The following is a 23,251-nucleotide window of genomic DNA, read 5'->3' as shown; positions in this document are numbered from 1 at the left end:
AGCCCTGTTTGGATCAGGGGCTGGATACCTGCGGCGGAGACTGGCCTTTTATCGACCAGTCCGCTCCTTGCGTTCGGAATCCCTTTACATAGCGGTGGTCCCTCGGGTGAGGAAGGCCCGCACGGGAGGGCGCTCTTTCAGCTGCAAAGCTCCCCAGCTGTGGAACTCGCTTCCTCTTTCGCTGCGCAGCACTGCCAATTTGTTCCAATTCAGGAAGAGCCTGAAGACCTGGCTTTTTAATCTTTAGGCTGTTCTTACTGTTTCAGTTTCAGTTCTTTTCCTATTCTTTTTGCTGTGTTGTGTTATTTTTATTCTAAGTTGCAGGTGGAAAGCGCCGGGACACTCTTTTCGAGTAGCCGTGCGCTATACAAGAGCGTTATAACATAACAGTGTCTGTTGTCAGTGGGCCCATCGCACCGGGCTATGTGCCACGTGTTCTGCCCCTGTGATGAGACCTGCAGGCGCTGGCCTGCCAGGAAGAGCGCCTCTCTGCCAGGATGCAACGTAGAAAAAAGCAGGTTGCGCGGGTTCATTGCAGTTCAATACTGCTTGCACCACCTGCATGCTAGCTGGTTTTCCAAGGACCTTCTGCTTCGCACCAGCACACGTCGTGCTGGATCAAGAGTGCAGTGCCAGGCTGTGAAAGGCCCGTAGTGTGGACTGGAGGCTGAGATCAGCAATAGCGTCATCATATTTGACCTGCCCCGTTCCAGCTAAGCTCAGTTAGGCCAATCTGAGCAGTTGGGTTTGGTGAGGGCAGGCAACAGCTGTAAAAAAAGGCCCAAGAATAATAAATGACAATAACAGGCTACAAAATTTAGATGCAGGGCGCGAGCTACTCATGGGGGTTCGGGTAGCTCGCGATCGACCGGTTGGAGCCCCCTGATCTGCACTCTCTAGTAGTGTTCACCAATCACTGTATAGGAGTCACAAATGCAAGTCAAGAATCCTCACTGCTGACCACCAATGTTAGATTTGGGGGTCTCTAGTTGGCAGAGGTAGGTACCTTTGACCAAATAGGGACCCTTGCGTCTAGTCAGGGTCAGTGGGTACACTCCTAAAATAACCCCTGCTCACCCCCTTCGTAGCTTGCCACAAGCAGACAGGCTTATCTCCGAGGCAGTGTGTAAAGCATTTGTGAACACATACAGTAACCCACTGACAACACTACAGATGGACACCACACAAGTTGTAGTATAAAAATAAGTATTTTATATAGGCTTAACACAAGACCACAAGCTACAAAAATTCACAATACTGTACTTTAAAAATGGTAGGAATAGCTTAGTTCTCTTTATATGTAAAATGCGACACTTTAAGTTCAATGTACCTTTGGATGTGTAACGCTATACAACGAAAGTGTTGCAGGGTAGGTGATGCGTCGGTTCCTTACACGCAAGAAGAGTGATGCATCTGTTCCCTACTGCTGCGTAAGGGATGTGTCGGTTCTACTCTGCGTGGGGTGGTGATGCGTTGGTTTCTTTTTGCGCTTCCGTGGCGATGCGACCAGCAGCGCTGTGATGCGATGAAGATCCGGTGCAATGAAACAAAATGGTGTCTTCTTCTTGATGCAACAATGATGCGTGCACACCCAGCGGCCGTGTAGCGATTCAACAAATCTTCTGAGCTGCGACAGGCCCTGCGACAAGCTTCTACGGTGATGCAACGCCATCTGCTGCAACGGTGACACTCTTCTCCGAGGATGTGAGGTGCTTCGGTAATGTGATGCGGCAGCGGCGACACCCTTCTTCAGTGATGCGACGACAGGCTGGGGCGGCATCACGCTTCTTCTCCGTGAGTCGCACTTCAAGCTCATTTGCAACACGCAGTCCCTCAGAAGGCGCAGCACAACTGCAGGCACTTCCAAAGAACTCAGGGGAGCTGGTTGGTGAAGTCTGTTGTCCCTGAGATTTCAGCAGGAGGCAAGTCCTATCTTCAAGCCCTTGGAGATCCTTTACAAGTTGATGAAAGTAGCTCACAGTTCCTTTCTCCTTTCTTTGGCAGTCAGGCAACTACTGCAGGCCAGGCCCCCAAACAGCACTCATCTTAGGGGCAGTCTCCTCCTTCAGTTTCTCTCGTGTTCCTCTCCTCACCAAAGATTCTTCTTGTTTCCCAAAAGTGATCTAAAGTTCTGTGGTCTGGGTCCCCTCTTTTATACTCATTTTCTCTTTGTTCTCTGAAGGCAGAGAGGCCTTTGCCTAGTCCAAACCAGTTCTGGTCAGTCCTGGAGCACTTTGTTGACAAGACTCCTTCTTTCCTTTCACAGTCTAGGCCAGGGACATCAGACACACCACAGGAGGTGGAGTCAGCATTGCGGAGGGAAGGCACCACCCTATTCAGATCCCAGTTGCAACTCCTACCTCCCATCTACATGCAGATTTCTCTATTCAGCCCTGTGCTGACTCACCCTGTCTTCTGGAATCCCCCAGCCCCTGTCACTCAAACTCCAGACAAGGAATACACAACCTAGCAGAGGCATGCTTTGATAGTTAGGCAAGAAAATACCTACTTTCTAAAAGTGGTATTTTCAAACACAGAATGTTAGAACCAACTTCACTAAAAAATGTATCATTCTGAGTTCAGGCATACTAAACTCGAATTTCTACCTAGTTCCCTGAGTCAAGTTTGTATTAGAAAATGTAATAATCAAACTGCCCATTCCGGCCTATGGGGAACAGGTAGCCTTGCAATAGTGAAAAACAAAAAATGTCTGTAATTCACTATTAGGACATGCCCTACCTTTTATCTACAATGCACCCTGCCCTGAGCCTTCCATAGCGGTGACTAATATGTAGAAAAGGGAAGGTTTCGTAAATGGCAAGTGGGTGCACTTGCCCAGTCAACATGGCAGTACCAGACTGCACACATGCTCTGCAATGGCAGACCTGAGACACACTTTACAGGCTGCTTCTGTGGGTGGCACAACTAGTGCTGCACTCCCACCAGCAGCATTTGATTTACAAGCCCTGGGCGCACTCAGTGCACTGTAGTAGGGTCTGACAAGTAAACTAAACCAGCCAATTATGGAGTCACTAATCCATACATCAATTTAACATAGAGAGCATATGCACTTTAGCACTGATCTGCAGTGGTAAAGTGCCCAGAGTCTTAACACCAACAAAAACAGGTCAGACAAAATACAGGAGGAAGGCAAAAAGTTCTTGGATGACCATGCAAAAGGGCCAAGTCCAACAGTGTGCAAGAAGCTGGAAGCCAATATATGTATACAGTGGAAGGTCCAGAAGCTTACTTGTTACTTGAACATTGAAAGACCCACAGGTAGTCCCACTGGTGGGAAGAAGGGAATCATGATAATGGGAAGTACATGCTTAAAATTCCCATGTTTATGCAGTAACTGCATTGTTTGATATATTACTAACAATCTTGCAATCAGCACAATCCGTAGTATACAAATATATATTACAACACTCAAAAAATAATGTTTAAAATGACAAACCAAGAACTTGTAACTATATGTCTGTCATTATATGTAATTTGTATCCTGTAATTACCAATACATTTTTTTTAAAAAACAACAAAAAAAACAAGAGGACGGTCAAACAACAAAAAAAACGCCATGATTGGCCACTGTAAATGGTCTCATAGTGCTTTTTAGGTTTCGCCTGGTCGAAAGCTGCGCACCACGCAGCTTTTCGGCGGGGGCGAAATCTTTTGTGTATGGTGTGTGTGTGTTGTCCCGCCCCTCTGTTCCATTGGCTAGCTCCATAAATGGAGGCTCGCCTATTGGAACAGAGATCTGTCCGTCAATCCCGGAGCAGATTCGTGGGCGTTCCCGAGAATTTTAGGCTTTGGCTATGTCATGCGGCGGTGGGCTGATGTTATTTTTTTATTTTTGTTGGATGCCATGTTTTGGTCATTTTCTAAGTGCCTTTATCCGGAGTGGTCTGCGAGATTTATTTCCGATCAGGTAAGCAGCATTTTGTTTATAATTTTGATTTCTCTTTGTATGTGTCCCCCGTTTCATGTCGTCTCCCTGTTTGTTTTTTGTTTTTGCGTGTTTTGTTGCTGTTCCACGGTATATTTTTACGTCTTTGTGTGTCTAGAATCCCCTGCCCGTCCCCCCTCCCGCTGTCCGTGAGCCAGTCCCCCTCCCGCTGTCCGTGTGCCCGTCCCCCCTCCCGCTGTCCGTGTGCCCGTCCCCCCTCCCGCTGTCCGTGAGCCCGTCCGCCCTCCCGTAGGCTGCCACGACCGTGGTACTCCTCTGAGACCTGTACTTGTTTTTTTTTGGCACAACCATTCGGAAGATGCAACAAGATGCTGCTGCTGTTTCCCAAGGACGCAACTGCTCATCAGGCCAGAGGACAAGGTAATGAACATAAGGCAAGGTGATCTTTAGTTGCGCTCACTTTGAAGGGGACATTGGAATGTGGCCGTCAGTTGCAAGCTATAACATGGTCTGGTCAGAGGACACACAAAACTGGTGCTTCGTGATCTGAGATGTTATCGAGTTTTGGAAGGAATTCATATCTAGGAACAAAGCCGGTGTATCAACGTTTAACGTGTTGTTTCCATTTGACCTTATTGCTAATATTGTGGCTGTTTTGTCATTTCAGCTAGGGTCAATTTACATGCTCAGTCAGTTTAGAGTGAAGCTTAGGTGCGATTTCTTCTGGCACCTCATGGTGTGGTTGATGGATGTATTATCACTTAGGTTCTGTGAGGAGTATCTGTGTCATGATATGCTCTGCTCGTGTGAGGAGTAACTGTGGTAGGATTTGTTTTCCTTGTTTTATTTAGATTACTGCATGTACCTTAGTCACTGTTCTTGATTGGGGGGGTGGGATGGCTGCACATTGTTTAAGTCACCCGGTTTTTATTGAAACGTGTGGTGAGGGATTACTGTGCGTTGTGTTTAAGTCACCCGGTTATTTTTTTTTTTTTAATTCAAATCTTTTTTATTGAAGAACAAAGCTGAAAATAAAGACAATACAATGACTCTTCCAAGGTACAAATGAGCAGAATGATGGCACCAAGACACTTACAGTAATCAAATCAAGTCAAAGAGGAGATAGAAGAAAGATGGGAGAGAAAAGGAGAGGAGGAAAAAGAGAGAAGAGAAGAGAAGAGAGTAGAGAAGAGAGAGGACAGGTGTATCCACAAAGCGGTCATAACCAGTTTACCCAAACCTGGTTCGGCATGCATGTATTAGGAAGTATACAGTAAGCATATATGGTTGAACACACTAAAATTCAATAACAGTTCTATGGAACAAGTTGACCATTGAGATGTGCCTCATGGGGGTTCAAAGTGGCAGGATGACGCATCCAGGGATGACCAGAGTTTGTTGTTCGAAGGCTTCCAAGTGGCTGACTGTAGCGCAGGATTGTCTGCCCCTCTTAGAAAGGAAAGCCATTCCAGCCACATTTTAAAGTTGACTTCAGCAAAATTTTTCCACTTGTAAAGTATGACCTTGCACGCCAATGTTAACATGATATCAAGCAATTGTCTGTCATGATTCTCTGGCAATTGTTCCTCCAGAGGGCCCAGAATGACATATATAAATTCTTGAGTAGGAGTTATTCCAAATATCTGTTGGATATATGAAAATACTTTGTCCCAGAATGGACGCAGTAGGGTACAGTTAAAAAGCATGTGTGCCAAGTCACCTGGCGCTTCTTGGCAGTTCCAACAATTAGGCGTGTCCCTCAGATTACATTTAAACAGTTTCTGAGGGGTCCAGAACACTCTGTTCAACAACATATATTTCGTTTGGCATAGGATCGGGGAAACCTTGTTTGTTAGTGCGGTGTTATGTATGACCTCCCAATCGATTACTATTCCTGTGGAGTTAGGCTCTGATTCCCACTTGATTTCGGATAACTTATGTGGCTTCCTGGGCAGGGGGAGGAGCAGTTTATATACTCTAGAAACAAAATGACCAGCATGGTACAGTAACCGGAGGCGGTTCACCAGCCAAGGCGGCTCTGTAGAAAGGAGACGCTTGGAGATAGCAGCTTTCAATTTCAGGAATTGGTAAAATTCTATGTGAGGCAATTCAAATCTCTCTTGCAATATCGAAAAGGGTAGAGGCCTACCACTTTCATAGAGGTCATTCACTATATGTATACCCTTAGTCGCCCACAACTCCCAATAAAGGGTCTTCCCCTCTATCCTGAGCATAGGGTTATGCCATAATGAGAGTAGAGTAGATCTCTTGATCACCGAAGCAGTCTTATGGGATTGGTCAAGTCGGAGGAGTGCTCTTCTAGTATTTAGTAGAATGTATTTAGAGTGAGGTATATGGGTCAAATCCATGGTGAGGAGAGCCGAGAGGGGTGCACGCGCCATTAACGACTTTTCGATATTTAGCCACACTGGAGTGTAGGATGTATCATCAACTAGCCAAAGGGCCCCTTGTTTACAGAGGAAGGCTGTTTGGTAGTTCCTGAACGAGGGCAGGCCCAGGCCGCCTTTGTCTTTTGCTAACTGCAGCTTTTTTAGTGATATCCTGGCTTTTTTCCCTCGCCACAGGAACTCACCGAACAACCTGTCCACCTTCTTGATGGATTCTTCTGAGAAAGTCATATGGAGCATGCAGGCTAGATAGTTAACTAGGGGCGTGCACATCATTTTAAGGGTCTCAGCCCTACCCCACCAGGATAGATATTTTGGTGACCAGCTATCTAGCAATGTGGATATCTTTTTTAATGTTAAGTCCTCATTTAGCTTCAGAGTCGTAATCAAATCCCTTTCAAAGTCTAAGCCCAGATATTTAAAAGCTTTCGGTTGCCAGGTAAGGCCAGAGGAGCCTAGAATATCTTTACTCCCGATATTGTTTAACAATTTGACTTCTGTTTTGTCCTTATTCAGTTTATATCCTGAAACTCTAGAGAACCCCTCGATTGTGTCCATCAAGGCCGGGATAGCCTCGTCAGCTTTTTCCGTTAAGATCAGCACATCATCGGCGTAGGCCGTCAATTTTACAGTGCAGTCATCAAATGGGATACCAGCGATTGCTTTGTTATGTCTAATATGCCACAAAAAGGGTTCTATTGCCAGTAAGAACAAAGATGGTGATAGTGGGCAACCTTGCCTCGTCCCTTGTTTCAGGCAGAAAGAGGATGAGAAGGAGCCACCTGCTCTGACTTTTGCAGTGGGGCCGGCGTACAGAGCCATTACGAGTTTAGTGAACGTTTCTCCTAAGTTAAAATGGTGTAACACCGCCTTAAGGAAGGACCAGTCCACCTTGTCGAATGCTTTTTCTGCATCCAGCGTGACAGCTACCGTGGGAGTATTCAGAAGTTTTGCTTTTTCTAGGGCATGGGCTAACACCCTGGTGTTATCACTAGACAGTCTATGTTTTAGGAAGCCCGCTTGAGATGGGTGTACAAGAGTGGGGAGGACCTTTTGTAAGCGAGCTGATAGAACCATGGCCAACAATTTACAGTCCAAATTAATCAGGGAAATCGGCCTATAGTTTTTTGGTAGCGACGGGTCTTTGCCGTCCTTTGGGAGAACTGCAATAGTCGCTTCTGCTAACGTACCCCTCACTTCCCCCGACTCAGTAAATTCGTGGAAGAGGCTCAGAAGAGGGTCAACCAAGTCTGATTGAAAGGTTTTGTAAAATTTGGCAGTAAAGCCATCCGGGCCCGGTGCCTTCCCACATTTCAGTCCCCTAATTGCCTTTTCCACCTCAGTAGCCGAGATCGGCTCATTAAGACTGAGTTGTTCTTCAGGCTTTAACTTTGGTAATACACACTCCTGAAGATATTCTTGAATTTTGTCTTCATCCACCAATTCGTTTTTGGCGTATAAGTCCTTATAGAAGTCTTTAAAGACTTCGGTTATTTTTTGGGGATCCGAGTGAGTAACTCCCGCCGAGTCCTTGATAACATTAATAGCATTCCTTTGGACCTTAAATTTCAAATATGCCGCTAGGCTCTTGCCGGCTTTATTAGATTCACATAGCTTGAACCTTCGCTTTCTGTCTAGCCACACCCCCGCCCTTTCGCTTACTAGTTTGTTATATTCGTATTTTTTGTTGGTCATGGTATTAAATGTCTCCCGGTCTCTCGTCATTTGGTGTTTGTTCTCTAGGATGGCTATTTCCGCCTCTAACCCTTCTAGCTTTGCATTACAATCTCTGTTCATTGCTGAACGAATTTTGATACACACACCCCTAATTGTACTTTTCAAAGCCTCCCAACGTACTAGGTCCGAAGTGTCCCCTTTCGCATTAATCTCCAAATAAGACCTAATGGCTGATAGAATTTGAATTCTGTTTTGTTCTTTACTCAAGATTTCCTCATTGAGTCTCCAGGACGTTTGTTTAGGGGACGGTTTAATGTTAGTGATGGATAGAGATATGCATGAGTGGTCTGATAGAACCCTAGGTTCAATTGAAGTATCCTCTATCCTTGCAACGCCATTTTGTGTAATGAATATGTAATCAATGCGGGAGAACGAATCGTGCGGGGAAGAGTAGAAAGTATAGTCCCTATCAGTAGGGTTTTGTATTCTCCATGTGTCAATTAAGTGAAATTGTTGGCATAATTTGATAAATGCATTATGTGATCTGCTTGGTTTGAATACACATTTTGAGTCCCTGTCTAAGGCCGGATCAAATGGAAGATTGAAATCACCCCCAAGGATATGCACCGCCGTATCAGGTATCGTTGCAATCTGTTTGGCTAAGTCCCGCCAAAATTCTAGGTCATTAATATTAGGTGCATAAACGTTAGTGACAAAGAATTCTGTATTATCTTTGGATAGTTTCACTGTGACCCAACGACCCTTTTCATCTGATGAGGAAGACAGTAATTCTACCTTGGACTTTCTTGATAATAGTACCAGAACACCATTCTTTCTTCCAACTGCACCAGAACCGACAACCTCTGAATAAAACTTATTGCGCAGAGTGTAAAATTGTTTAACATCTAGTTTGGTCTCTTGCAGCAGTACAATGTCTCCCTTCTGTCTGCGCACATAGTCTAATATCTTTTGTTTTTTAACGGGCTGATTTAAACCTTTAACATTCATAGACAGAATCTGTAATCGATCAAGTGAGGTTGTCCCAAGCGGAGTGGAAAGTGTTGTTACTGACATTTATAACAGTGTAGGTATCATGAGTGCTCCACGAGAGCCCTGGAAATACATGTTACACAGCGCATAATGGAAGGAACACATTTCTTTGCCCCCTATGGAGTATAACAGGCGGAGACCATGGTCCATCATCTGGGCGCCCAGGGATGGGGCATGGCTAGTCTGGGTACCGGTATACAAATATAACATATGCATGATACAGCTTGTCCAGATAAGAGCAAAGAGACAGGTCAGAGGGGAAAGAAAAAGCAAGGAAAAGAGAAGAGGAAAGGAATAAGAGGGAGAGAGAAAGGAAAGTACAAAAAATGTAAACCATAGAACATAACACCCACCCCCCCAATACCCCACATCCCCCCACCCCACCCTCCCCAACTGTAATACAGAAGCATGGCGACGTGAGGAAAACCGCAGTAACCCTCCCGTCTAGAACTAGTCATGTATAAACATTGGAACAGCTATGCACAACGTAGAGTGCCGATAAACATTATGCAACATTATGCAAACAGTGTAATATTGGAGTGATGTGGCAGAACTAACTTAGGCATAGTAACACGCTCCTTCTGCACATTTTTGATAATTCAGAAACAAACCAATATACCTACAGTATATCTATCAAAGTGGTGCTGTCGAGCAAAAATTTGACAATATAGCCACATAGCCTATTGGAAGGTATTATAGCTTCATACCCTCAGCATAGGGCCCCTAATGGTTATTGGTATCTAGGTTTATGCGTCAGTGGTGAAGAACCTAGTCAAAAACGAAAACCTGCCAGTAATCGTTCCTTAAACAAAGAGCCCCAGCACGGCCAGTCCGAAACCAGTCTAATCTGATCAATCCTGCCAATGTACCGGGTTTTGGATTCATTCATACACGACTTAACACATCTTACACCGGTATCTTCCTCATTTTAATCAAACAGGGCAGACCAGCTCCAATCAAAAAGTTTAGATCACTAGCAACAGGCCACGTCAAGTACAACCTAGGGAAATAAAGTCAGGAGACTCCAGGACCTTAGTTCAGATCTTCGGGCCACCTTTCAGGCAGCGTAGAGTTCTCGGTGCAACGAGGCATCCGTCAACTTGAAACCTTACAGAACGGTGGACTTGCAATTTGAACAGCTCGTTGGGCTTTGTGGAATTAACATAGCAGAGATATCCTAGTGAGAGCACTAAACCTCAGATGTGGTCATCTGTAACCTGACGCCGAGGCCGAGGCTGCTTGACTTTCTGGGTTATTAGTTTCCATATCGCGTTCCATGTCCCGTTCTTCCACGTCTTCAAGCATACGTCTGAGTTTCCTGGGGTCCGTGAAGTAGGAAGACAAACCACGTATTGTCACCCTGTACTTTGCTGGGCCCACAAAGCCATATTGATATCCCTTCGTTGACAGTTGTTGGCGTAGCGCAAGGAAGGCCTTCCTTATTTCTACGGTTTCCTTACTGTAGTCTTGAGAAATGTAGACCTTGGTATCCTTCCACAAAATATGATTGTGCTTCCTCACGAAGGCCAGGATTTGCTCAACATGTTGGTAGCGTAACGGTTTACATACGATGGGCCTTGGTCCTCTCTGTGTCTTAGTGATTCTCCCCGGTACTCTGTGTGCCCTATCGAATTCAAGAGGGTTGGTGAAAGTCAGGTTCGTGGCTTTAGTGAACCATGATTCCAAAAATTGAATGCATGAACCTTCCGACTCCTCGGACCCTTCCGGAATTCCAAAGATGCGTAGGTTCCCCCTCCTATTCCTATCTTCCAACTCGGCCAGTCGTCTAGTTGTCTGGTCACAGGAGATGTGTAGGTGCTTCAGAGCCTTGGTGGTTTCAACCTCTATGTCCTCCAGGCGGCTGATTCGGGATTCGGTTTCTGTTAGGCGCGCATTAGTATCTCTGATGTCTTGACGGATTGCTACCACTTCCTCCTTAGTGTCTTTGGCTAGGTCCTTCACTTCATCTAGCCTATTCAGTATCATGTCAAGTGCGTCCGGGGTAACTTTCTTTGGCTTATTTGGTGATCCCGGGTTCGAGTGATCCGATTTAAGTCTTTTAAGGGTACCCTGGTCTTTGGTATCCATCCTGATTACTAGAGCTTCTTCTGAGTAGTTAATATCGTGGAGTAGAGTATACAACAGAAGTCCATACAAGAGGATAGCCAGCTAGGTCTCAGTACACTGGGAGCACGTCATAGATAGAATTTTAGGTACAGGGCACCACATTCATATATTCCAAAGGCGCCTGGTGTGTGTACAATGACCTTGGAAACTCACTGCAAGGACAACACTATCATTGAGGGGTACACCACATGTGGGTTGCTGTGTAATAAAAAGAGAGCCGAGTTGTAGGCACTTGACAGCCTTCTGGGCAGTACTGGTATAGTAGGGAGCCGAGTGTCGTTTTGCTGGCAAGCAATCCAGGTATTCAGCACAGCAGCTTCACACCCTCATCATCAAAGTCACATCCATCAAGAGCAGAGCACTGATCAAGCGTTTTGCAAGTTCATACAGTCTAGTGGCCGACAGTGCAGGCATGCATCTTAGTTTACACTAATTTCTTATGGCAGAATAGAAATGAGCGCAAGTTTTCCATACTGTAGGGGTAGGTGCCAGAGTCGCTCCCCCGATGTTACATGCAGGCTAAATTGGGTAGGTTTAGTGAGGAGAATCACTTTGCCTCGGTTCCCAGTCATTGCCGAGTGGCGGCCGCCATCTTGGTTAAGGCGAAGGAAGCCCCCGGCATGGCCGATCACACTGTACTCACGCGACCGGCGACCGGTGATTCTGCCTTCTGTTCAGCGAGCGCACCTTCGTGGACTCTTTCCTTCTGTCTCCGGTCCTCTCGTTGTGTCCGGTCACCGCATCGTCGCGCTGGGGGTTCACTTCTCACTCCGTGTTTTCCCCTCACCACGCACCGCCGCCATGTGCGTCCGGAGCTCCGTTCATCACAGTGCACGATCCGCTGCTGCTACGGACACGCGGGACGGCTTCTTAGATTCAGGAAGTGGTCCGGTTCCTGACTCTACTGTCACATCCCCGCTGCAGAGCCGAAAAAGCGTTCCAAAACTGGATGTGGACGCTCGTGACGGGAGGAGAGACGCTCTAAGCAGCCATCTTCCTCGGCGTCCAAGCCACGCCCCCGTCACCCGGTTATTTTGAATTGTGTTTGAGATGGCTGCTTGTGGATTAAGTCACTCATCTAGTAGGTGTTCCAGTTAGGATGACTGTTGTGTGTGTGTGTGGGATGTATTTGTGGGATGACTGCGAGTAGTTTAGGTAACCCGTTCTTGGTGAAGGTGTTTGTTGTCAGGACTACTAGTGGTTTAAGTCACCCGTTTTTTTTTGTTTGTGTTCGTTGTTGGGTTGACTCTGTATAGTTTTATTTTTAAATGTGCTGGGTGGGATTAAAATGCAATGTTTTATCTACTGGTTTCAAATAAAATGTTCTTAGTGGGATGCCATTAGGTTGTTTGTCACCCGTTTTGCCTATTGGTTGATGTTTGTTATTACATTTCTTAGCCCTTTATGTTCTCTACTGCACTGATTGATTTGTAATTTTTGTCTGGCTGCATTACATGTCAGCCTGGCCAGCTGGTGTGTGTGTGGTTTGTAGGTCACGTATTAGAGGTGGGGTGTGGTGGATTTTATGATGTGTTTTCTTTATTGGTGGTCCGGGAGAAGATGTGTGTGAAGATGTACCACCTTTACATTGTGTAAGTTACATGCATATTTCCATATGAATTGAGTTGGGTTTACATACATTGTTTTATTTAAGTTTATTTCATGTATTGGGTTGCATGCTTGGACATCCCACATTTCCTTGCAGGGGTCCTTTCTCTTGCTATGTTTTTGTGGGATGCAAGGGGTTGTAACAATGTTGTCTTTTTACCTGTAAGGAAAGGGGATGTGTTGTATCTGCTGCTCAGCAGGTGTGTCTGTGGTATAGAATGTTGGTGTGTGGTGATGCTGTAGAATGTTGGATGTGTGAGAGTCAGTTGAAGGATGGACTGAGCAGCAGGTAGGCTGCTCCTGGTGAGGCTCTTAATTACATCTCTTGAACTCAACATCTTAATAAATCATTACAATAGAGTGCTAACACTTCTCTGTTTTCTTTCAAATCACTGAGGTGAGCATACAATAAATCTTGCTGACATAAAGTCAAGAGGTGGACCAATCAGGTCATGCAGGCTGTCTCTGTACATGAGTGTTGGGGTAATAAAGCTGTAGACCTAGTACAGGCTGCAGACTCTTGCTGACCCTTGTGCCGTCAGGGTGTGCAGAATGACTGCAGAGTGCTAGGGAGTGCAGAGTGACTGCAGAGTGCTAGGGAGTGCAGAGTGACTGCAGAGTGCTAGAGAGTGCAGAGTGACTGCAGAGTGCTAGGGAGTGCTAGGGAGTGCAGAGTGACTGCAGAGTGCTAGGGAGTGCTAGGGAGTGCAGAGTGACTAGGGAGAGCTAGAGAGTGCAGAGTGACTGCAGAGTGCTAGGGAGTGCAGAGTGACTAGGGAGTGCTAGGGAGTGCAGAGTGACTAGGGAGTGCAGAGTGACTAGGAGGGAGTGCTAGGGAGTGCTCTGGAGTGACTAGGGAGTGCAGAGTGACTAGGGAGTGCAGAGTGAATAGGGAGTGCTAGGGAGTGCAGAGTGACTAGGGAGTGCTAGGGAGTGCAGAGTGACTAGGGAGTGCTAGGGAGTGGAGAGTGACTGCAGAGTGCTAGGGAGTGCGAGGGACTGAAGAGTGACTGCAGAGTGACTGCTAGGGAGTGCTAGGGAGTGCAGAATGACTGCAGAATGCTAGGGAGTGCTAGGGAGTGCAGAGTGACTAGGGAGTGCTAGGGAGTGCAGAGTGACTAGGGAGTACTAGGGAGTGCAGAGTGCAAGGGAGTGCAGAGTGCAAGGGAGTGCGAGGGAGTGCGAGGGAGTGCAGAGTGACTAGGGAGTGCTAGGGAGTGCAGAGTGCTAGGGAGTGCAGACTGCTAGGGAGTGCCGAGTGACTAGGGAGCGCTAGGGAGTGCTAGGGAGTGCAGAGTGACTAGGGAGTGCTAGGGAGTGCTAGGGAGTGCAGTGACTAGGGAGTGCTATGGAGTGCTAGGGACTGCAGAGTGACTGCAGAGGCTAATGGCAATGTAAATGACAATGCCATTTATCTGTTTTCAAAACCAACACATAAATATAAATTTTGTCAATTACAATGCCAATAGCTCTAACTTTTCCAAAGACGAAACCATTGCATTGTAAATGGTTGTTTTAAACTTCCAGCCATGCTGCACAGCAGCGGCTTTGCTGTACAACATGTCTGCAAAACACACTGACAAAGCCAATAGATCTCAAAATGTTTGCCAATGCTTGTTATCAGAAGGACAGATTTTAAATTGCCATGGCCTCTATCACTTGAGGACAGATTTCAAATTGCCATGGGCTCTATCACTTGCTGTAGAGAACAGGCGGTGTCAGTGTTTTATTAGATTTGTGGAAAAAAGATGGATTTATGTGGGTACACAAACAGGAAATTACGACATGCATTGAAGCTCAGTCCATCCATCCTTTGTTCATGCACCACCTCCCTGAAAAAGAACCAGTGTGATCTTGTGCATGTTACATTCTCCCTGCTTGCACCTCGGCTAATTGAAGTGCAGAAGAAAAATCTGAGGCTACGTGGGAGAGGTTTATTCTCCATAGTGTCAACAAACAGTATAATGAATGTCTTAACAATGTCCCGTAGTCATTTGAATTCTCACAAAATGTTTGTGGCATGGCTGATTAATATCTGCTCTAAACCGTGTCCATCATCAGTTTTTGTGCCCCTGTCACTGAGTTGATTCACAGGCTCATAGGCATAGGCCCTATGTGCTCTATGTACAGAAGTTTGGGCAATGTGCATCTAGAGCACACAGGCTCAGGAAAGGGTGGGTTGCAGTGAGGCTCAGAGGGGCTCAGATAAAGCAGGCTCAGAGGTATGAAAGAAGGCAGACTAGGGGGCAGGAGAAAAGGAATCGGACTCGCAGGATGTAGGATTCGCCGGTCAGGAGGGACAGGCTCAAAAGGGTGCTGGCTGGGACAATCAAGCTCAGAAATAGACGGGTAGCTCAGTTGATGGACGGATAGATGACTAGCTGTCACACAGGCTCAGGAAACAATGGACGACAGTGACAACAAAGGGGAAAAAGATTAAATCATCTCCTGTGCTCAGAAATTACTGTGTAGCCCACGGACTGAGAGCTGGGTAAATGAGCTGCCTGCATGAAAATAAATGGGTCACTCATAAACAGATGAAAGGCTCTGGGATTAAGGATCTGCTTTCCTCATCTGCTTGAGGACAGCTTTATTTCGTATTCCGCAGTCTTCATGGGATGAAAATATATTTCTCTGTATGGTTCCCTCGAGAAACTGATTTTATTATATCTCCAATTCCCTCTTAATGGCAGAGAAAGTTTACCACGTTGACCTTTTTCACTATATTTTAGTGTATGCATGTTTGAGACAAGGTAGACGCAATGGCAAACTAAAGTGGGCGGGGGGAGGGGGGGTAGGATTAGGGGAATAATAATTGAAATAGAAAACGTACCTGTTCTGCCACCGATGCTGACGCTGCCGGCCACTTCGGTACTTCTCTCCTCCCGGCAGTCAATGGGGCACAAAGCCCATAGCTCTCCACCCAATCCAGAAGCTGCTCTCATGCTATACCAAGTATGAAAGAAGCGTGGGGATTGGCCTGAGCGGGTTTAGTCTGACGCTCTTGCAGGCACAGCTTGCAGCTTTTCTCCAGCTTGGCTGTCAGCACAGCTGGGTTGGAGAAACATGCCGATTGGCGAGCCGAAGATGTCCGGCTGGCCAAACAGTGGTGGCTCCTCTGCTAACTATTGAAATACAGTGGTCTTCAACCATTACTTTTACTAAAATTTAATTGATCAATACATGTTCAATGTTGCCCCACAGTTAAGGGATTTGTCTCTCAGATCAACCCTACACATTCAAAGTATTAAACATTTACAAAAAAGAAAACAAAAAATGCAACAGCAATAATTACAAAATCAGGGGCAATTTTAATTCATTGCATTTACAACTATCTCTCTGTAAGAGGCTTTAAGGTTGCCCAAAGAGAGCGGGCAGGAGATAAGGAAATGTCAGGTGCTTAGTAGAAAAAGGTAGATAAAGACATAGAGATATTTACAATATTGTGTTCACAATAGATTGGTTGCACAGTTCACCGTCTTACAATAACCTGGCCTGTGATATAAGTTTTATACACATTTTTCATTGAATGGAGACATTGCTTCCAAGAACCTATTGCACCAGAAAATGTGTGTTCACAATCCAGGTATTAAAGGGAGTGACCACTGCGCCTACCTGCAGGCGAGGTCGCCCCCACTCTCCACTGCTCCACTGCTCCTGCCTACTGCTACCCGCTGCCTCCCCGGACGCCCCAGCCGCCGCTGGGCCGCCACTTTTCCCGCCGCACGCTAACTCCCGGCGGACACGCCCCCCAGCTGACCCGCCCTCCCGGCTCCTCTTATGATGCCCACTCCCACGCGCAGCCGGCGCGCCGATTGTGTGCCGAAGGCGCGCCAAAGGTAAGCCCGTCTGCGCCTGTCCGCGCCTGGACCGCGCCCAGTGCCAGGACCCCTGCCTCCCTCAGACACCAGCCCACCCGCCGGACCTACGATGCCACCGAACTCTACGCACTCAACGCCAGTCGAATCCCGGGCTGCTATCGAGCCACCCGAGACGCACCCACGGACCCTTCTGCTGCCACTCCTGCAAGTTCACCTGCATCCAGACCTGCACTACACCAGCACCGACCAAGCCGAGCACCAGCAGCAACCACCTCAAGTGCATCCTGCTCAACACCCGCTCCATCCACAGACACGCCGTTGAGCTCTGGAACCTGCTCGATACCACAGCCCCAGACGTCGCCTTCCTCACGGAAACATGGATGAACGCCTCCTCGGTGCCCGACATCGCCATCGCCATCCCGGACGGCTACAAGATCATCCGGAGGGACCGCGTCAACCAGACAGGAGGAGGCATCGCCATCATCCACAGGAACACCATCTGCATCACGACCAACACCGACGACACCCTCGCACCCGCCGAACACCTGCACTTCCAGATCCACATCAACCCCAAGACCACCCTCAGAGGCACCCTCATCTACAGACCCCCAGGACCACGCACACAATTCAGCGAAGACATCGCCGACTTCATCTGCCCGCACGCCCTCCTCTCCGCTAACTACATCCTCCTCGGGGACCTCAACTTCCACCTGGAGAACAACAACGACCGCAACACTACCACCCTGCTGGACAACCTCGCCAACCTCGGTCTCAAGCAGCTGGTGACCACCCCCACCCACTACGCCGGACACACACTCGACCCCGTGTTCTCATCCAGCAAGGACATCACCTTCAGCCACGCCACCGGACTCCACTGGACAGACCACAGCTGCGTCCACTTCAGCTTCAGAAGGACCACGATCCACCACCACCAGCAACAGGTTGCACGCAGAAGCTGGAACAAGATCACAGCCGACCAGCTCGCGACCTCCCTGAGCATGAACCCTCCCACCAGCGCGCCTAACCCAAGCCAGGCGGCCACCAACCTCACGAAGTGGATCAGCAACTGCGCAGACGACCTCGCCCCTCTGAAGACCCCGCCTAGCAGACCCGGCAGCAAGAAAGCCCCATGGTTCACGGACGAACTCAAAAGCTCCAAGACGAACTGCCGAGCACTCGAGGAAGCCTGGCGCAGAGACCCAACACCGAACAACATGACTGCCCTCAAGCTCGCCACCCGAAAACACCACCAACTGATCCACGCCACCAAGAAATCTGCATTCAAGGAACGACTGGACAACAACGCACACAACAGCAAGGAACTCTTCAACATCGTTAAAGAGCTCTCCAACCCCGGAAACAACAACATCACCCCTTCGCAAGACCTCTGCAACTCCCTCGCTTCCTACTTCCACAACAAGATTGCGGACATACACAACAGCTTCAGCACTCAACCGACGCACGCCACGACTGAACCACCGCCCCCCACCACCACCCTCCGCACCTGGACCCCGATCAGCACCAAAGACACCATCCACACGATGAACTCCATCCACTCCGGATCTCCGACCGACCCCTGCCCTCACCACGTCTTCAACAAGGCCGACGCTGTCATCGCACCCCACCTGCGGGATATCATCAACACCTCCTTCGACTCCGCTACCTTCCCGGAGAGCTGGATGCACGCCGAACTCAGCGCTCTACTAAAGAAGCCATCAGCCGACCCCACCGACCTCAAGAACTACCGCCCCATCTCGCTGCTCCCGTTTCCTGCAAAAGTCATCGAGAAGACCGTCAACGAGCAGCTGGCCGCCTTCCTCAAGACGAACGGATCCCTCGACCTCTCGCAGTCTGGCTTCCGGGCCAACCACAGCACCGAGACCGCCCTGATCGCAGCCACCGATGACATCCGAACCCTGCTCGACAACGGAGAAACAGCGGCCCTCATCCTCCTAGACCTCTCCGGGGCCTTCGACACTGTCTGCCACCGTACCCTAGTGCGGCGCCTCAGCAACGTCGGAGTCCAGGAGAAGGCACTGGAATGGATCATCTCGGTCCTCACCGGAAGGACACAGAGAGTCCGCCTCCCCCCGTTCAGATCAGAAGCCACCGAAGTCATCTGCGGCGTCCCTCAAGGCTCCTCGCTCAGCCCAACCCTCTTCAACGTCTACATGAGCCCCCTCGCAGCCATCGCACGCCAACACAACCTCAACATCATCTCCTATGCCGACGACACCCAGCTGATCCTCTCCCTCACCAACGACCCCGCCACCGCCAGAGCCAACCTACACGAAGGGATGACAGACGTATCCAAGTGGATGATGAACAGCCGCCTGAAACTGAATTCGGACAAGACGGAAGTCCTCATCCTGGGATCTTCAACCTCCGCCTGGGACGACTCCTGGTGGCCCCCCACCCTGGGCAGCGCACCCAAACCAACAGACCACGCACGCAACCTGGGCTTCATCCTGGACTCCTCCCTCTCCATGACCAGACAAGTCAACGCTGTCTCCTCGTCGTGCTTCAACATCCTGCGCATGCTACGTAAGATCTTCCAGTGGATCCCCACCAAGACCAGGAAGATGGTCACCCAGACCCTCGTCACCAGCCTTCTGGACTACAGCAACTCCCTCTACACCGGAACCACCGCCAAACTCCAGAAGAGACTCCAGCGGATTCAGAACGCCTCAGCACGACTCATCCTGGACATCCCCCGACGCAGCCACATCTCCGGACACCTGAGAGATCTGCACTGGCTCCCGGTCAACAAGCGAATCACTTTCCGTCTCCTCACCCACGCACACAAAGCCCTACACAACCAAGGCCCAGGATACCTCAACAGCCGCCTCAACTTCTACGCTCCCACACGGCACACGCCAGCTTCGATAGACCGACCAAGCCCTCGCCTCCGTCCCCCGCATCCGAAGAGCCACCACAGGAGGAAGGTCCTTCTCCTACCTGGCCGCTAAGACTTGAAACTCCCTCCCGACCCACCTCCGCCTGACCCAGGACCACCTTGCCTTCAGGAAGCAGCTCAAGACCTGGCTGTTCGAGCAGTAGCGGACCCCCCCTCCCCTAGCGCCTTGAGACCCTCTGGGTGAGTAGTGCGCTATATAAATGCTTTGATTGATTGATTGATTGAAAGGAAAAGGAGCATCGACGTTTCGACTCGTCTTAGGGCCTAAAGGTAAGTTAGACCGTGGCCATGCGAGTCTTCATCAGGACTTGTACATTGGGCAACCCGAGGAGTAGTGTTGCCCTGAAATGAAGTAAGGATTTACATCAGGCTGTTGCATTAAAATTGCGACCAAAGTTAGTATTGCAAAAAAACCCTAGGGCAAGGAAGGAAAATTGCTTACCCTATAGAAGAGGTGGACCAAGTGGAATATCTTCACTCTTTGTCCCAAGATTAATGAATAATTCCTAAAACCATAATAGGGTGGTCATTTGACTCACTCTCTTGTAATTCTTCGATAACGCTCTAAACCAAAGAAATATGGACGTGTCGTTACCTTATCCACGGAGCGTAGGTATAACACTATGTTCTCATGATGTAGCAGGCTTTTAATCTCTACATACTCAATTTTCAAAGGAATTTAAAGGTGGTCCTATATATGAATAAAGGAACCAAGCCCACTTCAATATTGTTGTTGTTCAAAAGGTATAAAAGAACAATTTGATACTTAATTCATCATTCTTTTAATATATGGACTAAAACAGGTTTGGGTAATTGAATACACAATGTCACGTGTTAAAATCTGAGAAACTATTTCCAGCGACTAAAATATGGGCATAGGGGTTATTTCAGAAATTCGATTATTCTAGAAGAAACGCCTTACCCAATAGTCAATTGCTTTTTTCAAATGCTTATTTTCTCTCAAGAAATCATATGCTGCTCAGATCGTAGGTTCGTGGGCAGGTGTAGGATGGAATCCGCTGTGGAGGTAACAAATGCGATCAATTTGATTTACTGGAACTGTGAGAATTTAGAAAAGCAACTTGTGAGTAAGCCTCACAAAAGACCGCAGTCACGGAGACTTACCGGGATAAGTCTTTTCAGTTCCAAGACAATCGGCGTTCTGCGGCGAGCGCTGTTCGCACGCCGTGTTTGAGATTGCATGCATCGATATAGAAAGCGGACTGCTTGATTTACATTCGAAGAACCTTAACCAAAAAGCGATCTCGTATATCGCGGTCAGGGGCCTCATAATTCATTGTGAAATTGCTTACGTTATTGTTGAAAGATATTAAAAATTCGGCAACATAGTTGTTAGCGTATTAGTACATTTAGGTGTGCGCTCGAAATTTCAGCTCCGCCATATTGAAATGGGAACTTACAAATTCCTTAATAGAACTACATAAGATATTTATGAGCCAATGTTGGCGTATTAACTCAAAAATAGGTCGTATTCATTTCTAAGGGAAAAAACATTCATAAGTTCCACTGGATCATTTGGGAACCGCACGTTCGCGTCTCGTGTACCAACATCATGTTGGGGTTACAATGATAGGTATCAGTAACCAGTTTCATAGTGCATTTTGTGACGTAGAAAGAGAGTGTTATAAACTGTTACATACAAAAATTAACAATGCTATAATCCATCAATTTATATACATAACACTCAAATTGATGCGTGTGATGGCATATTTGACACCTTATTTAACGTTAGATCATTCAAAATACCACAGGGTACTGAAAGGCCAGTATGAAATTTGTTGGACAGGCCACGTGACGGGCCGCTCTCCCCCGGCTCGACCAAGCCCGAGCCAGTCATACAAGCACCACACCCCACCATTGCACGTCCTACGTCCCCTCAGGGACACCTGCCCCCGAGCATGATAACCTCGTGGGTCCGATCCACGGCCGACCCACGCGCCCAGCCCGGGCCGCCATCTTGGACACTTCGCCACGAGGCCGCCTGGCCCCCGATCGACCTCAACCCTGGGCCTAGCCCGGCCTCAGACATTCCGGCACCACCCTCCACCCAGGAGGTGAGCGAGCTACTTGGCCAGTCAATGGGAGAAAGAGGTGTCGATGGTTCTCCCCCGGCCAGTGCCGCTCGCCCATCGCCTCCCCGGGCGCTGGCTCCACCCCCCTGCTGGGTGTCTGGACTCCCTCATCCCGGACCTCCCGACCTCCAAGTGCGAGGGTCCGGACATCAAAGCACGCCAGCCCTATAACTGGGGCAGCTCCAGAACAGGAAGGAGTGGTATCTTGGAGTCGAGAGACGAAAGAAGAACTCATCCTGGACGGACTACTGGCGCTGCCGTAGCTCTGTCCTGTGCACCATCATCCTGCCTGGTGGCGCTGCCACAGCCGTCGTAACCTTCATCCTTCACCGTCGTCCGGATCTGCTGGCGAGGCCGCGGACCGTTGTAACTGTCATCTGCATCGGGACCTGCTTGGCTTCTCCACGGCCCATCGACCATCCTTCATCCATCTCGGGACCTGCTTGGCTTCTCCACGGCCCGTCGACCATCCTTCATCCATCTCGGGACCTGCTTGGCTTCTCCACGGCCCGTCGACCACCCTTCCTCCATCTCGGGACCTGCTTGGCTCCTCCACGGCCCGATCAGCAACCACGCCGAGCTCGAGGATTGAGAGCTATTGAACTCATTGGTAACTAAGACTGTCCCGCTACCCTTTTCCTCAACCAGAGATCAGAACCGAGGGGACCCCTGAGTCCAGACCTCCTTGTATTATATCAACGTAACCTAAGAAGTGCATATAAAGTCTCGTTAACCTTCAATCTTGTGTGGTGTCCGTCTGTGGGGGGGAAGTTACTTATCTGTACAGTCGTTGGAGACGGCTCTCCCTGGAGACCTCTCCCCGTAATCTCGGCCGACCCTCCCGGTCCGTCTAACATTGGTGGCCAGCGGCGCGATCCGAATCACCGCATAACGTACAGAGAGTAGCTCACCCCACAACGAACAACAATGTCGACTAAAGAGAGCGGATCAACTGAGAAGTTCCAAATGGAAAAGCTAGAGGAATACAGCCATCGTGAACTAAAGCAGTTCTGCATCGAACTAGGTATCGCTACCACCGGACTAAGTACCAAGGACGATTTTAAGCATGCCCTAGAATCTTGGGCAGAGACCGGGGATGTCGAAGCCCCGGAGCAAAGCACCGCGAAAAAGACCAACACGGCCCCTGAAGAGCAAAGAACGGGTCTCTCGCAAGACGAGATCCAAGAAAGAGAAAAAGCCCGACTACACGAACTTGAAATGGCCCGACTCAAGATGGACATAGAACTCAAATTGGCCGAGCAAAAAATAAACTTAGAGCACCTTCGCCTCCGAGAAGAAAGAGAGGAGAAACAGAGGCAAAGGGAGCTCGAGGAAAAAAGACTAACGTACGAGCACGAGCGGAACCTAGCCGAGATCAACCTGCGCAAACAGAATAAAGAATTAGGGGTGCCCGACAGACCGTCCACCCCCGGGACCACGGACAAAAAAGTGCACATCCCCAAGGATGTGGTCCGAGAATATTTTCGAGAAGACGACATCCAGCAATGGTTTAAAGCATATGAAATCGCGATGACTGCGCACCGGATCGATAGAGCCGACTGGGGAGCCGGCCTATGGGGCAAATTCCTCAATGAGGGCCGCGATACTCTGTTACAGCTCCCAGACCACCAGATGACCTCCTA

At 48.5% G+C, this 23,251-nt stretch overlaps 1 pseudogene; it reads right to left on the bottom strand.

Moving 5' to 3' along the window:
• Nucleotides 1-11,130, bottom strand: part of LOC147733890 (FAD-dependent oxidoreductase domain-containing protein 1 pseudogene) — a 40,983-nt pseudogene extending 29,853 nt beyond the window's left edge.
• Between the last annotated feature and the right edge of the window lie 12,121 nt (nt 11,131-23,251).

Source organism: Lissotriton vulgaris, chromosome 1_2, assembly GCF_964263255.1.
Source record: "Lissotriton vulgaris chromosome 1_2, aLisVul1.2, whole genome shotgun sequence".
NCBI classification, from domain to species: Eukaryota; Metazoa; Chordata; class Amphibia; order Caudata; family Salamandridae; genus Lissotriton; species Lissotriton vulgaris.
The sequence above is the reverse complement of the archived record's forward strand: the minus strand, read 5'-3'. Positions and strand labels throughout refer to the sequence as shown.